The sequence below is a fragment of the Gossypium raimondii genome, chromosome 1, assembly GCF_025698545.1.
Source record: "Gossypium raimondii isolate GPD5lz chromosome 1, ASM2569854v1, whole genome shotgun sequence".
In the NCBI taxonomy this organism is placed as follows: Eukaryota; Viridiplantae; Streptophyta; class Magnoliopsida; order Malvales; family Malvaceae; genus Gossypium; species Gossypium raimondii.
In genome coordinates, this window is record NC_068565.1 from 42,071,128 (window position 1) to 42,085,218 (window position 14,091).

The window sequence follows — 14,091 nt, forward strand, 5'->3', positions numbered from 1 at the left end:
GTAAACCTAGGTATAAATACAATTTTTTTATCAAAATAATTAACCTTTTAATTCCTTTTCTTCTACCTTAGCCGTCCCTAACCCCTAACCCCTTTCCCCTCTCCCTCTTTTATCTTTATTTTTTTTCTTTTCCCTTTTTCCTCCATTGTTGCCGTTGCCTACACATCCCCTTTTACCATATTCTTCTTCTTCTTCTTTTTGCATCAAGATTGTGCACCGTCTCCTTTACTATATTGCTGCAATTTTTCCTCAATTAAATCAGCCCTAAATTTGAAATTTTGAACTCCAAGATCAATCCCAAACATCGCCTAGAAAGTGTCATTGCCGTTTCTCTCGACTAGCTTGTGTAAGGTCTCTTCTCTCTTCAATTTCTTAATTAATCTTGTCCATTAAAAACCTAAATTTACATATTTAGAATTTAGGGGATTTTAAATGTTTTTAAAGATATTTTTCCAGATTTTAATGATGTCTCAAATCATTTTAAAATTCAGCCCCAATTTCGGCCACTATGGGTGGTGGTGCGTGCGCATATGTGTAGAATAGGGGACTGTTTTGTTTCTTGAATCTTTTTCAATTAATTCCAGCCTTCATTTGAGTTCTTTAACCCTCCTAATGAGCTATTAAACCCAAGTCAATTAGGGAAAGAGGTTGATTGTTTGGGCATTCGAAACTCACAAATCAAGAAGCGTAAGTGCAGATAAGCGTAAAATTAATTATTGTTTCGACATAGTTGTGGGGCAAATGTTATGGATTGACTAAATGAAGGAATTTAATAATTATTAGCTACTGATTTTCCAGTATATTATGGAATTAGGTGCTAACCCAAATGCCCCGAATCAACTGTAAAGCCGAAGAACGATCGTACGTACGGTTTGCATCGATACAAGGTAAGGAATCAAACTAGTTGAATTTGTAAAATAGTTATTAATTCGATATTTGGTTTGAAACCATAAGTCGGTAATTGGGAGTTAGTTAAGTGGTAAATTGATTGAATTTATACTGAATTTTGGTTTAGGATCGTATAAAAATTTATTAAGGAAAATTGAAAGATTCACTAGGGTGCTGCGAGAAAACGAAAAATAAGGTGTGGGTCCTAAACTTGTAAAATTTGTTTGATAATGTTAAATTTCATGTTATATTTAATAAATTAGCTTCCTGATTTGTTTGGCATAATAGCCAAAATATTAGTTTTGCGAGTGGCTGAACCGATACATTTCGAGCCTTAAAAGACTGATGTGTTGGCAAAATTGCTAGTTTAACTATATGAATATGTAATTGAGATTGTTATGCATAATTATATTATGTGATATGAGAATGTTTGATTGAATGATATGAAATGTTGAGATATTAGGTTTGTGCATGATTTAAATGCATGAAATACTTACTATGATAAATATACGTGAGGTTGCTATTGGTGCACAATAAAATTCGTAAAGTATGTGAATTGAACAATATTAATAGATACCATCTTGATGGTAATTTGAAAATTGGAACACTGCTTCCTTTTTCTAAAAGTATGTGATTATTGAGGACATGTTGAACATGTCGAATAAATGTGAAAAGTATTGAAATATGATTAAGTATGAATTTGTATGACATATTGCATGTGCATTGGGATGAGATTTTGTGGTTGACGGAGGAGTTCCATGGAGTATCGGTAGCATATTAAGTTAGCATATATTTATAGGCAATGCACTGCATTTGGAGTACCGATGGGACTGGCGATTATATCTCATTATTTATTTGGCAGTTTCATTGCATTATTGATTATTGGTGGTTTTTACCACATCGAGTATTGCTCACATACGTTGGAGTTTGGCAGATGGGTTCTGGGGAACTCATGGTGTGTAACGGATGGTATAGGTAGGATCTTACATCTGCATTTTTCATAATCATGTGCATCTGAAATTATTATTGATAATGTTTGATTGTACTATTGGTACCTCTATGAAATTGCTTGTATGAATTCTTAATACTCGTTTAATCTCACACTGAGCTTGTTAAACTCACCCCATTATCTCAACTTCTCAGGTAATGATTGAACTTAGGATCGGAATTGGTATGCGAACGTATGATAGACTTTGGACTTTACTTCGTCATATTATTTTAATTTAATTATATTTTTAGGTTATTTTATTATTATTCGATTTTGGATTGTAAAGTTTCTTTAAACTTTGGTTTGTGGTTGTTCGAGATTTTGGGGTTTTCATGCATGCATGACACGCATATTTGGTATAGATACATGATTTTTATAAATATATTGAAATGGACTATGCATGATATATGATTAAATTAATAATTTGACTAGTAATGGTACATTTTTGCTACTAAGAAGATAACAAAATGAATTTTCAAAGGTAACATCGTCAGAAAGGTTTTACAAAAACTCACCTAATTCGCTAATTTGACCTAAGCATGGTTGGACTAAGTAAATGGACGTTTTCCAAAGTTAACAATAGAAACCACGATTTTATAAAAAAGAGTACTTGAAGGTTTTTAACTATCGTTAGGGTAGGTTCGACACTAAGGTGCCCAATTGGCCTTCCCGATTCGGTCATAACGTTTAGGCCGGGTTTGGGAGGTTACATCCTCCTTTGACAAAGCCAGATTTGATAGAGTTGGTTCATTTCGATGTTTGCGGTCTGTTGAAAGTTAGGTTACATGGTGGTGTATTTAAATTTGTGACTATCATTGATGACTATTCAGGAGAACTATGGGTCTATGCTTTGAAAAGAAAGGACCATGTACTTAATGTGTTCAAGCACTTTCAAGTTTCAACACAGAGAGAGAGGTTGAGAACAAGCTTAAGTGCATCCATACTAATAATGATGACGAGTATAGAGGACCATTTGATGTTGATTAGTTTTTGGTGTGGTAAGGAAAACCAAGTGGAAGAGCAAAACAACTTTTTTTATACACAAACCCGATTTTTTGGGACTTCAGTCTGCACCAATTAGGCCTATTAGTCACGGGTCCTTTTTTCCTTCTCAAGGTTTGAAAATTGATTTCTTGGGCTTGATTTTTAGCTACAAAAATATATTAATTATTATATAATTATTATATAATTTTCCCTCTTTTTCACCTCATCTGACCAAAAATATTAAAATGTCTGCCAGAAAACGAATCCTTCAAACCAACTTTGCTTAAAAAAAATTGTTCTATTTTAACTATTATAAAAAAATTAGTTTTATTTTGGAGTTTTTCTAGGCTTAAGGCTGAAAAAGCCCTCGAATTTTTAAAAAAAAAGTAAGTAAGCCCCTTTTTTTGCACTCAATAGGGTACTTGAATTTCCAAAACTCAATAAAATGGCACTTTGACCGATGTTGACCGCTAATTTTTAAAGGTCAAGATGATGTGGTAGTTAAATTTGACTTTATTGTTTTGTTTTTGCCAACTAAGACGCCACTTCAGATGCCACATGTACTGTTGATGACATCAACATTTTTTTTCTGATGTGGCCCTTTTAATTGTTATTATAACTAAAATAATTTAATTAATTTTATTTACAATTTCTGTATTGAATTGAACCAAAGAAAAAATAGTAACTCTAACCCTTGATCTTAATCATCACTAGTTAGTTTTTGAAGAGAAAAAATGTAACACCTTGTTTTGACGAGTCTTAAATTTGGTGAGTAAAACGATAATCTAAGTGGCATAGTGCTATCTGCCCAATTGATGCCTTTGACATATAGGTTAGGCACATAGTTGACGTTATAGTATTATTCAAGAATTTTTCTCTAAATGTGTTGAGTTGTAGAGAAGAAGAGATAGGTAAAAATAATGAGGATTTTTGGGTGAATTGGGATATCGCCAAAGGTATTGTTTGGCAAATTTATTAGGCTATTAAGTTAATTACGTACTAATGAGGTAGTTAGGATGGAACGAAAGGTTGGACTAGAAATATAAAATATTGAATTTCCATTTACAGCTGTAAACCATTTTATTAAGACGGACTTGAAAGTTTAAGACACGTGTCAGGTTCTAATACGGGCTAAGGTTATTTATATAGATATTCGAGTTGGAAAAGAGAGAGTTTTGCTTCTTCTTTCCACAAGAAGTATTCTTACCTGAATCTTAAAGAACTTAAAATGTTTCTTTTCGCTCAAGCTAGAGCTGTAGATCTGGGTCTCTATTAGTAGTTACTCCAAGTCAAGGTAAGTTTTATAGCTTTACATGTTATTGTATGAAAGATTATGACCATAAGGGTTTGAACCATAAGATGAGGAAGTAAGACTTTATATAAGGGATTATCTAGGTTTGTGTTGATGGAAAAAAGGCTAAGAATGAGTTTTAATGGTGCTCTTCTATTTCTTCAATAGCGGTAACTACAGTTTCTTGTTTGATCTAAATTAAAGTTGCTATTTGTGGATGTCAGGTGAGTTCCTAAATTGACTCCTGCATGTATATCGTGTATGCTAGATATTTATGTAGAAATCAAATGAATTATGGAATCGACATTAGAAAAGTATAATATGAAGGTTATACTATTGTATGAATGTTTGTTGGGTCTTACCTGTGTAGTTCATATAGAATCTGACAAGTTATGCATGTGATAAGTATTTTATGAAGAACTATGATTGTATGAGCAGAAATGGAATGTATGTGATGAGATGTGAGTTAGTTGGGTGTTGTTAATGGATCAAAGTGTGAAGTTTGAGATGGTGTTAATAATGAAGTGTCAGTCAAATGTGTCTGTGTCTGTTCACCACGGTGGAGTCTAAAGGACGTTGAGATTTTAAACACGATCTTTAAAAGAAAGAGTCCATAGCCATGGCATTTTTTGAAAAGAATTAAAGGATGACTATTGCCTAATGGGGTTTCATTATGTGTCCCAAGAAGATGATGGGCAAACCTCATGTATTATGAGTTTAGGCAAATCCATAATGTAGATATGTTAGAAATGAAAGCCTTTATGGTGAACCATGAAATGAAAGCCTTTTTGGTGAACCATGAAGAGAGAGCATTTGTGGCGAACCATGAAAAAAAAGCCTTTATGGTGAACCATGAAATGAGAGCCTTGGTGGCGAACCATGAAAAGAAAGCCTTTGTGGAAAACCATGAAAAGAAAGCCTTTATGGCGAACCATGAAAAGAAAGCCTTTGTGGCAAACAATAAAATGAAAACCTTTGTGGAAAATCCTGGAAGGAATAGCCTTGTGGTAAAAAATAGAAAGATTAGCCTCTGTGGCAATCTCGGTAAGAATGGTCATTGTGGCAACCATATGAATGAAAGACCTATGTGGGGAACTCTAAAGGAACAATACTCATGGTGAACTTTAAAAGAATGGTACTCATAGCGAACTCTAACGGAATTGTATACATGGCAAACTACGAAGGAAATGCCCTTGTGCCTTACCATGTTGAACCCTTAGTGAGATATTCTTAATGAGCTTCTTTTGTGACAGGCTCCGTATGAAATGGCATAGCGTATTCTTCTTGGATTGTTTTAAAATCAAGATTAGTAAGAGTAGAACGTGATGCCTGATGAATATAAAGTAAGAACCAAATGAGTTAAAAGAACGAACCTAAGTAAAGACTACGCCTGATAATTTGAAGTAAGGAATATACTTGTAAATAGTAAAAGAAAAAAGGGGGTTCAAGAATGACCAAGTATGATGAGTAACTCTAAACGTCGACTTGCCAAGAATATGGGCTAAGGAACCATTATCAAGATGAGTTAGAAAGGAAGTCCGATTGGATGAAGTCATTGATGGAACTATGATAAATGATATAGGCAATGTTATCGTGGACAGAAGGAATGATCATGTTCATAAATGACATGATGCTCATGATGATAGATAGATGAAGTTTAAAGAGGAGAAGTTGGTGGTGATGGACTATCCGCCTGTTTATGGCATTCAACAAATAAGGTATAAATGACTATTTCTCACTAAGTCCTTATGAACTTATATGGATATTTCCTATCTTTCAAGATGAATGTGAGATCGCGCTTGGAGGAATGAGGCCAAGACTACAGTAAGGAGTGGCATATCTGTTTGTTATGCATAAAAAGTGAGTTTGGTAGTAAGTTCAAAGTCTAAGCTAGTGTGTAGAAATCTGCACCCTAGGAATGTCTATAATAGCCCATTTTTTATTGGTGACGGAATAGTGGTTTTGGGACCATAAATTTTCATTGTGACAGACCATGAACATTATTTATAGAATATTTGCGGAGTCATTGGAGTCGTATTAATTTTTTGTTAAGAAATTTTAACGTTTAGCTAGCTAATTAAAGAAAAAAGACTAAATTAAAAAAGGTGCAAAACATAGTAATTATTGCATTTATATGATAAAATAGCTTAATTACTAAATGAGGAAGGACCTATGTAGCAATTAGCCCTTAGTTATTATTGTTGGATGCTAATTTGAATGAAAATGATAAAATAACGTATGTTTAATGGCAATTTTGTAATTCAATCAAAATTAAAACAAAATTAAAGGAAGAATAAACATTTTCTTCTTCAACTTGCCGAACACCATAGCTAGGGAGAAGAAGCTTTGGTTTTGTTGCTTTCATTGCATGTAAGTGAAATTGATACCCATTTCTTGTAATTTTTATATTTTTGAGATCGTTGCTACTAAGTTTGAATCTGTTAAAAATTTTAGAAGTTTCTAGTGATGAATTTTGGTTGTTTTTTATGATAATTATGTGTTTGAAGTGTTGATTGTGGTATTTGGGTGTTTCATGAAGTGAGTTTTATTATATTTTAATTTAAGGATTAAAATGTTAAAATGTCAAAATTTCAAGGTTTAATGGTGAATTTGAGGTATAATTGGGACTGTTTAAGGGCTTAGATTATTCAGCTATAAATTTTGAATTGAGAAAATGGTTAATTTGATGGTTTTTGAGTGAGAGGACTAAATTGCAAAAGTTGTAAAAGTTAGGGGCAATTGTGTTATTTTGAAAAAAATGTATAAAATTTAGAATAAATTGGAATATGAAATGTAAGCTAATAATTGAGAAATTTTATATTTTAGATCAAGAACATGTTGATTCATGTGGAAAGGGAAAAATTATAGAATAGTCCTTGAACTTCTACAACTATTACAATTCAGTCTAGGTAAGTTCATTCAATTTGTAATTTAATATCTACATGAATTGTATGGTATGATATGATATGATATGATATGATATAGTGGATATTAATTGTTTTATTGATGAAGTAAAGTTGTTTAGGAAAATGTTATTGAATATCGATACTTGGGCCGGATGAACGAGAAATAGAGTACAACTAAATGACGACGTGTTATGTGGGGATTGGAGTGGAGATTGATGTGGCGTGCTTTAAATATTTTTCTCGAGTATACTGAGGTTCAGCATTTGTTGCGAACCCTCGTGTTATACTACCCTATTCTGACGTGTTATGGGGGAGGATGTATAACCTATTAGGGCGTGTTATTGGTTGGATTGGCTCTTATAAACATTTGGGTGTTATCGGTTGTATTAGCTCTTATGAGCATTTGGCGTGTTTTGGTTGGATTACTTGTGTACTCGTATTTGTAAGTCGTTCATTAGGTCATAAAATCTTGTATTATAACTTGTTTAATGACTTTGAATGGCATGACACGTACTTGACATCTTGAATAGACTCCGTTGTGGACAATATATGTTACTCGAAGAATATTATCTGAAGTTTTGAATTGAAATATGAAATTCACCAGTTTGTAATTGTGGATGACATGAAACGTTTGTTGTTGAATAATTTTTTATTTGATTGTTAAATTTATTTTGGTAAGAATTATTGTTTCTATCCGTCGAACTTACTAAGCTTCAATAAGCTTACTTGTGTTAATTTCTATTTCTTGTAGATACTTTTGAAGGTTGGACGATTAGATCAGCACTGAAGTCACACTATCCATCCATTTTCGGTAGTTTTTGAACGTTTGTTTTGTATTATATGGCATGTAATAGACTTGTTTTGCCATTACTTCTGTTTTAGTATGTAAAAATATAAAGAGTGAGCCTAAGTCCAAGTTGATAACATGAGCATCACTACAATGATCTTGATGTTTATTTGGTGAATGTCTAATTAATGACTTGTTATGAATTATGAATGATGGAAGATGTTTTTGATATAAACTTGTAGTATATGTATGGTTAAAAGGTCATTTTGATTTGTTGTGAGTTAAGGTGCCTATGATAGGAATATTGTTTAAAAGTTTAAGTTGTGTGAACTGGCATGTTTGAGTGATGATTTATATTGTTGTATAAGTGTGTATACTTGTGGTACTAATGGGGGTACATTAGTTAGGCACTTAATATGGTTGAATTAGCATGATTTAAGCTTGTTTAATGCATTTTGAATAGGCCTAATGGTTGGTAGATGGATTACTTAGTGTCTAAGAAATCTTGAAAAGCTAAACTTGATGTTTAAGGTTCATTTAGGTGCACACGGGTTGCCATACGGCCGTGTGCCACACACCGTCTGAGACACGACCCTGTATATCAAGTTAGTGTGTTACACAGGCCAGCACATGGCCTGCGACACGACCGTGTGTCACAAGTCAGGGAGTTACACAGTCTGGCACACGGCCTGCGACATAGCTGTGTGACCTAATTTAGTGAGTTACACGGTCTGGGACATAATTGTGTGCCCTAATTTCGAAAGTTACACAACCTAGGGTGTTCCACACGGCTTGGCCACACGGTTGTGTGTCCTTTGTTTTTGAAATTTTTCATATTTCCCTAAAATTTTTTAATTTGTTTAAAATTAGTTCCTGAGGGTTTTAAGATTAATTTTTTAGTCCCTAAAGCTCAATTTAAGCCTTGTAGATGTAAGATATTATTATAATTTAATTACTTTATGGTATTTGGGAAATTATATTGAAATGATCATGATTTTACTTGTTTATTTCTGTTAACTTGCTATAGCATTCTCGTAACCCTATTTCGGTGATGAATATGGGTTAGGGGTGTTACAATATCTATGATAGATTAGGATCTCAAGCTAGACATTTTTGTAATTTAATTACCATGCATTGTACTTGTAATCACTTGATTGAATGTACTTATGCATTTTAGTTCGAAGCTTGTAATTAAGTAAGCCATAGTCGATTGTAATTTGTATGAATAGGGTAAGCTTGCGTCTGTGCTGGTGTATTAATACCGAAGATCTGAATTTGGTTCATCAGATCGAGTTTAGGTGTTACAAGTTTTGGTATCAGAGCCCGGTTCAACCAGTTCTTGGATTATGAAGATGAAGCCTTGTATACATAATCTGCCAAACCTGGTAGAGTTCCTCAGGTATGTTAAAACATTTGTTAGTGTGAAGAACATTTTTTTATGTTAGTAATATTGTAATAAAAAGGAAAATGGACAAACAAAAATAATAACTTCATTTGTGAAATATTTGGGAAAATTATTACAGAAGGGATGTATAAAGGAAGTAAAAGGAAAAGCAAAAAGAAAATTCAATTTCCTCCTTTGGCAAGCTAGTCAGTGGGCTCATTAGGAACCTTACCTATTTGAAGATGACCTTCAGGGTTTTGCTCCGCATTTGCTAAGTCCCCTTCGTTATTTTCAACTCCTGGTGTAATGAGAATGAAAAAGAGAATTGATTGTTTCCACTCCCTTTAAAAGGCATCCCACTCATCGCCCTCAGGATGGTAGATGTCAAAGTTGAGTGACTCCGTAGAGACGTCCTTTAGGTAATCGAAGTATACTTTACTATGATCAAGAGGACCAGAGGCCACCTGGGCGTGTATAATCATATTTGATCTCCATTCTGGTAGCGCCTTAATGAGATTCTGTTAAGTATCCTCTTGATACTTTCCGAAGGTTTCATCGTAGGATTGGCGTAGCCTCTCCAACTCTGCCTTTTGACTCTCCTCTTGAGTCTTGAGCAACTCCTCTAAGACAGATTTATCATCCCTCAAGTGGTTGATCTCTTCTTTTAGCTGATTATTTTTGGTTTGAACATACCTGTGCTTTCTCTTCAGAGTTGTGATCTAGGTAGAAAACCTTGCGATCAAAGTACTTGAGTTTTGATATTTTTGGCGAAGCCTAGCTAAAGCATCTTTGCCAGATTTTACAGACTTTTTTAAATCTACTACCTTCTTATTGTAACACCTACTAGCTTCTCTGAGAGCTCTATTCCAAAGATCATGTTCGAGGGATGTGATATCAGATGCTTGAGTCGTAAGAGATAGAGGATCCACTGAGGAATTGGATCCAAGGTAAGAGGAGAAAACTTCTCTTAAATTTGAGACAACAAGCTTAGTTGTTGCTAAAAGATAGAGCTGAGAGATATGAGAGATAGCATTGACTTTATTAGACCGTGCCAAGGAATGTTGCTACCTAATTTAGCGGGGGTTACAACTTGTGCTTGAGAAGGAACGGCAATTAACTAGATAAGAGGGAATGTCTCTGAAGGGTTCTCTGATAATGAAGGATCAAAAATATGCCTAGGAGAGTCTGTTTGTGGGACGAAGCCTTCGAGTGCTAAAGGAATCTCGAGAGGAATAGGAACCAGTGATGAGTGAATGGATGTAGCAACAAGCTCCTTGTTTGATTTATGCCTGGTCAAATGTTTAACATCACAACAATAATGTGCAAGCGTAAACTGTCAATGCAGGTTTAGTAGACAGATGTGAGTCTGTCGGATATCGATCCCACAGGGATGGTAGTATTTTGTCTATTAATACCGGTGCGATACTAGATGTAAACAAGATAAATTGTGAGGATAATTGTCGATGCAATAACTTAATAAAGTAAAATATAATGATGATAAACTCATATCCCCAACATGAATCTTCAGCATAATACTAAATGTTCACAAGGTACAAAAGTATAGGTGATTGTCGATGCAATAAAATTCAATGTATATCTTACCCAGCGTCACTCCTCTATTTAATCTGAGACTTAAACATGTATATTAACCTCAACTTCCGATGAAGGCAATATGACACTATTTAGAACAAGTGGACTAAATTCCTCTAATCCTCACTCAACTTCTGTTGAAATGCTTGTTCGTTCAAATTGTCACTACACTTTCCAGTGTCAGTGACTACAATAACACTTCCGTGTTAAAAAACATTCAAACCCCAAGATTAAATAATAAAAGCAAGCTTGAATAAGATAACATTTAACAAAAAATTCATGTGTACTTCTATATAAATAGAAATCAGAGATTAGTCACTAGCATTTAGAAAGAAATAAGAAAAAATCGAATAGAGAAGACTATCCCTAAACAACTCAATTGAATCTCCCTATTCCATCTTATCTCGCACTTAGGTCTCCTTATCAGGAGCTAGTCTACATTTGGTTTTCATGTTGGCTCACCCGTGAAAGGCTTAAGCTGCCATGGCCGCAAGCTTCAAGGTAAGATGATGAAGATGATGATGGAGGAGAAAAATAAAAATCTCATTTTTTTCTTCTCACGTCCCCTTTTTATGTCTTGATCCAACATTACAGGTGTCATTTCCTTAAAATTATTCTATCCTTGTACGTACAGGTTGGTTATACCAGACTGGACAGCTCATGTAGTTTTGGTTCTTATCCAGACAACTGTTAGTTGCAGTGACAATTCTGGATACAGTCTGGGATTAACAGCTGTCAGGTGCGGTGATAATTCTAGATGCAATCTGAAGTTTATTCATACAACGATATTAATGTAATAAGATAGCAAAATTAAGGATAAAATAGGCTAGGATTCACTGAGTTATATAATGTAAATTACTGAACTGAAAATGCTAAAATATATGCTAAAGATAATTAAATGGAGACAAATTAACCAATAAGTAGGGAAAAAATGTATGTTCTTTCTAGTACTATCAATGACTCACTAATAGAGGGCATTCACTACTCCTAGAATCTTGAGTACCCTCATTTGATCTGACCCTTTTATTTGTGTTCCTTATTGTTGTTTTACGTGGTTGAGCAGTAGTAGTCTTCTCGTTGCCATGAGCTCCCTTAAAAATTGAGGAAATATCCTTGTCTTGATAATGGGAATGTGATGAGGATCTTGCACCATCAACAGACGAGTTAGCTTGATCTGAAGATATAATTTTCCAATGTGACGAGGATAATTTCTTAAGGGGAAAGAGTTGTAACAACCCGTTTGTGGTTCCAGAAATAGTGGTTTCGGGACCACAATTCTGACGAGAAATTTCATAGATAAATTTAATTAACATTTATAAGTTAAATATAGTATAATAGTGAATTGTGATTTAATAGATTTTATTAATTGGCCAATTAGTCAAGATATAAGTAGTGCGTATCGAAATTCAATTGGCTTTGGAAATGAGGTATCGAGACCTCATTTCTATAAACAGAGTTTGTAAATATTTTTATTAAATATTTACGAAGTTATTATATAAGTGTATTGAAATTTGGTCTAGAAATTTTAATATTTGGTTAGTTAATTAAGGAAAAAAGGACTAAATCGTAAAATTTAATTGATATTGGTTTCTATTTGATAAAAATCTGAATTAATAATTATTTAGGACCTAAGTGATAATTTAACCACTTTTAAACAATTGGGACGGTTATTGCTTGTAAGTGGCTTAATTATCAAATATTTTAGTTAAAGTAATATTAATAATTATTAAATGTTAATTTTTAATATTATAACATTAGTGGTTGGGAAGAGAATGTTTCATTCTCATCTTCCCAAACTAACCAAATAGCCATTGAAGGGAGCTTAGAAGCTTCAAAATTTTCTCTACAATCAGCTCTTGCATGTAAGTATGATTTAAGCCCCTTTTTTTAAAATAATTTTTATGTTTTTGAGATCGTTGTAACTTGATTTAGCAAAAACGTATATTCAATTTTGAAGCTGTTAAAGATTTTAGATTTTACCATTAATGAATCTTAGTTATTTTTATGTTAAATGATGAATTTTTAGTCTTGGTTGTTGATTAGGACTAGGTTGTGAAGTGTTTTTGTTAGTTTTTAATTAAAGGGCTAATTTGCTAAAATATTAAATTTTACATGGAATTCTTGAGAATTTTGAATAATTATGGACTGTAATAGTATAGGAAGAAATTCTACTAGCATGGGAAATTGTGAAATTTTGATAAATTTGGAATTTTGGGTTTAGAGGCTAAATTGAAATAAATGTAAAAGTATAGGAAAATGTGTAAATAATGAAAACTTAAGGGTGACATGCATAAAAATAAGTTTAATATTTATTTCAATTTGATATATTAAATTTAATCATCATATAGATCAAGAATTGAATTGTACGGAGGAGAATAAGAGAAAAGGAAAAATCATGGATTAGTCCTACAAGCCAACCGATAGCATGTCTTAGGTAATTTCATAGATTAGATATATGTCTATATGTTCATGTTATGTTCGTTAAGAATTATTTAAAAATTTTTGGTTGAATTATAAATATGGAATTGATGATATTAACTGTTACGAATGTATGTAAGGTGAGTAAGACTTAATTGAAATCGATGAATAAATATATATAATTTATATTTTACGGAAAGAAAATAATCGAATTACAAAATCAGATTGAAATAATTTTTGAAGTGCCTCCGAGTATCAATGTTATGAAATGGTAATACTCTAAAGTGACATACTTTTATGATTTAATTACATATATATATTTGGAGTACGATCCTACTAATTTTGGCTGTTATGGTTTTTTTTATCTTGTAGGGACTAAATTGAAGGAAAAAAGAAATTTAAGGGAAAAAAGCATGAATTTAAAGATAAAACCGGTCAGCATGAGAAATAGGAAAGATGTGGTGCCAAATATACAAAGTGTCCGGTCAGCATGCGAAATAGGGAAGATGTGGTGCCAAATATACAAAGTGTGGAAGACTTGGGGAAAATTTTCAAAGAAGAGATTTATGAACATAAAACTTTGTTTAGATTTGAATTCTATTTTTTTTAATTTAGGATTATTGTTAGGATTATTATGATATTGTTTGGATTTAGATTTAATTATATCTCTTTAACATTGTCATTTAAAGTTTAAATATGAACCAACTAGGGTTTTTCATGTATTATAAATAGGGGATGGTGTGACATGAATTGAAACTTCCATTTTTTTTTTGTAAAAAAATCCTCCCCATAACCGAAATTCCCTAAGGCTATTAGCCTTTTGTTTCTTTTCCTTTTTAATAAAATTCTATTTCA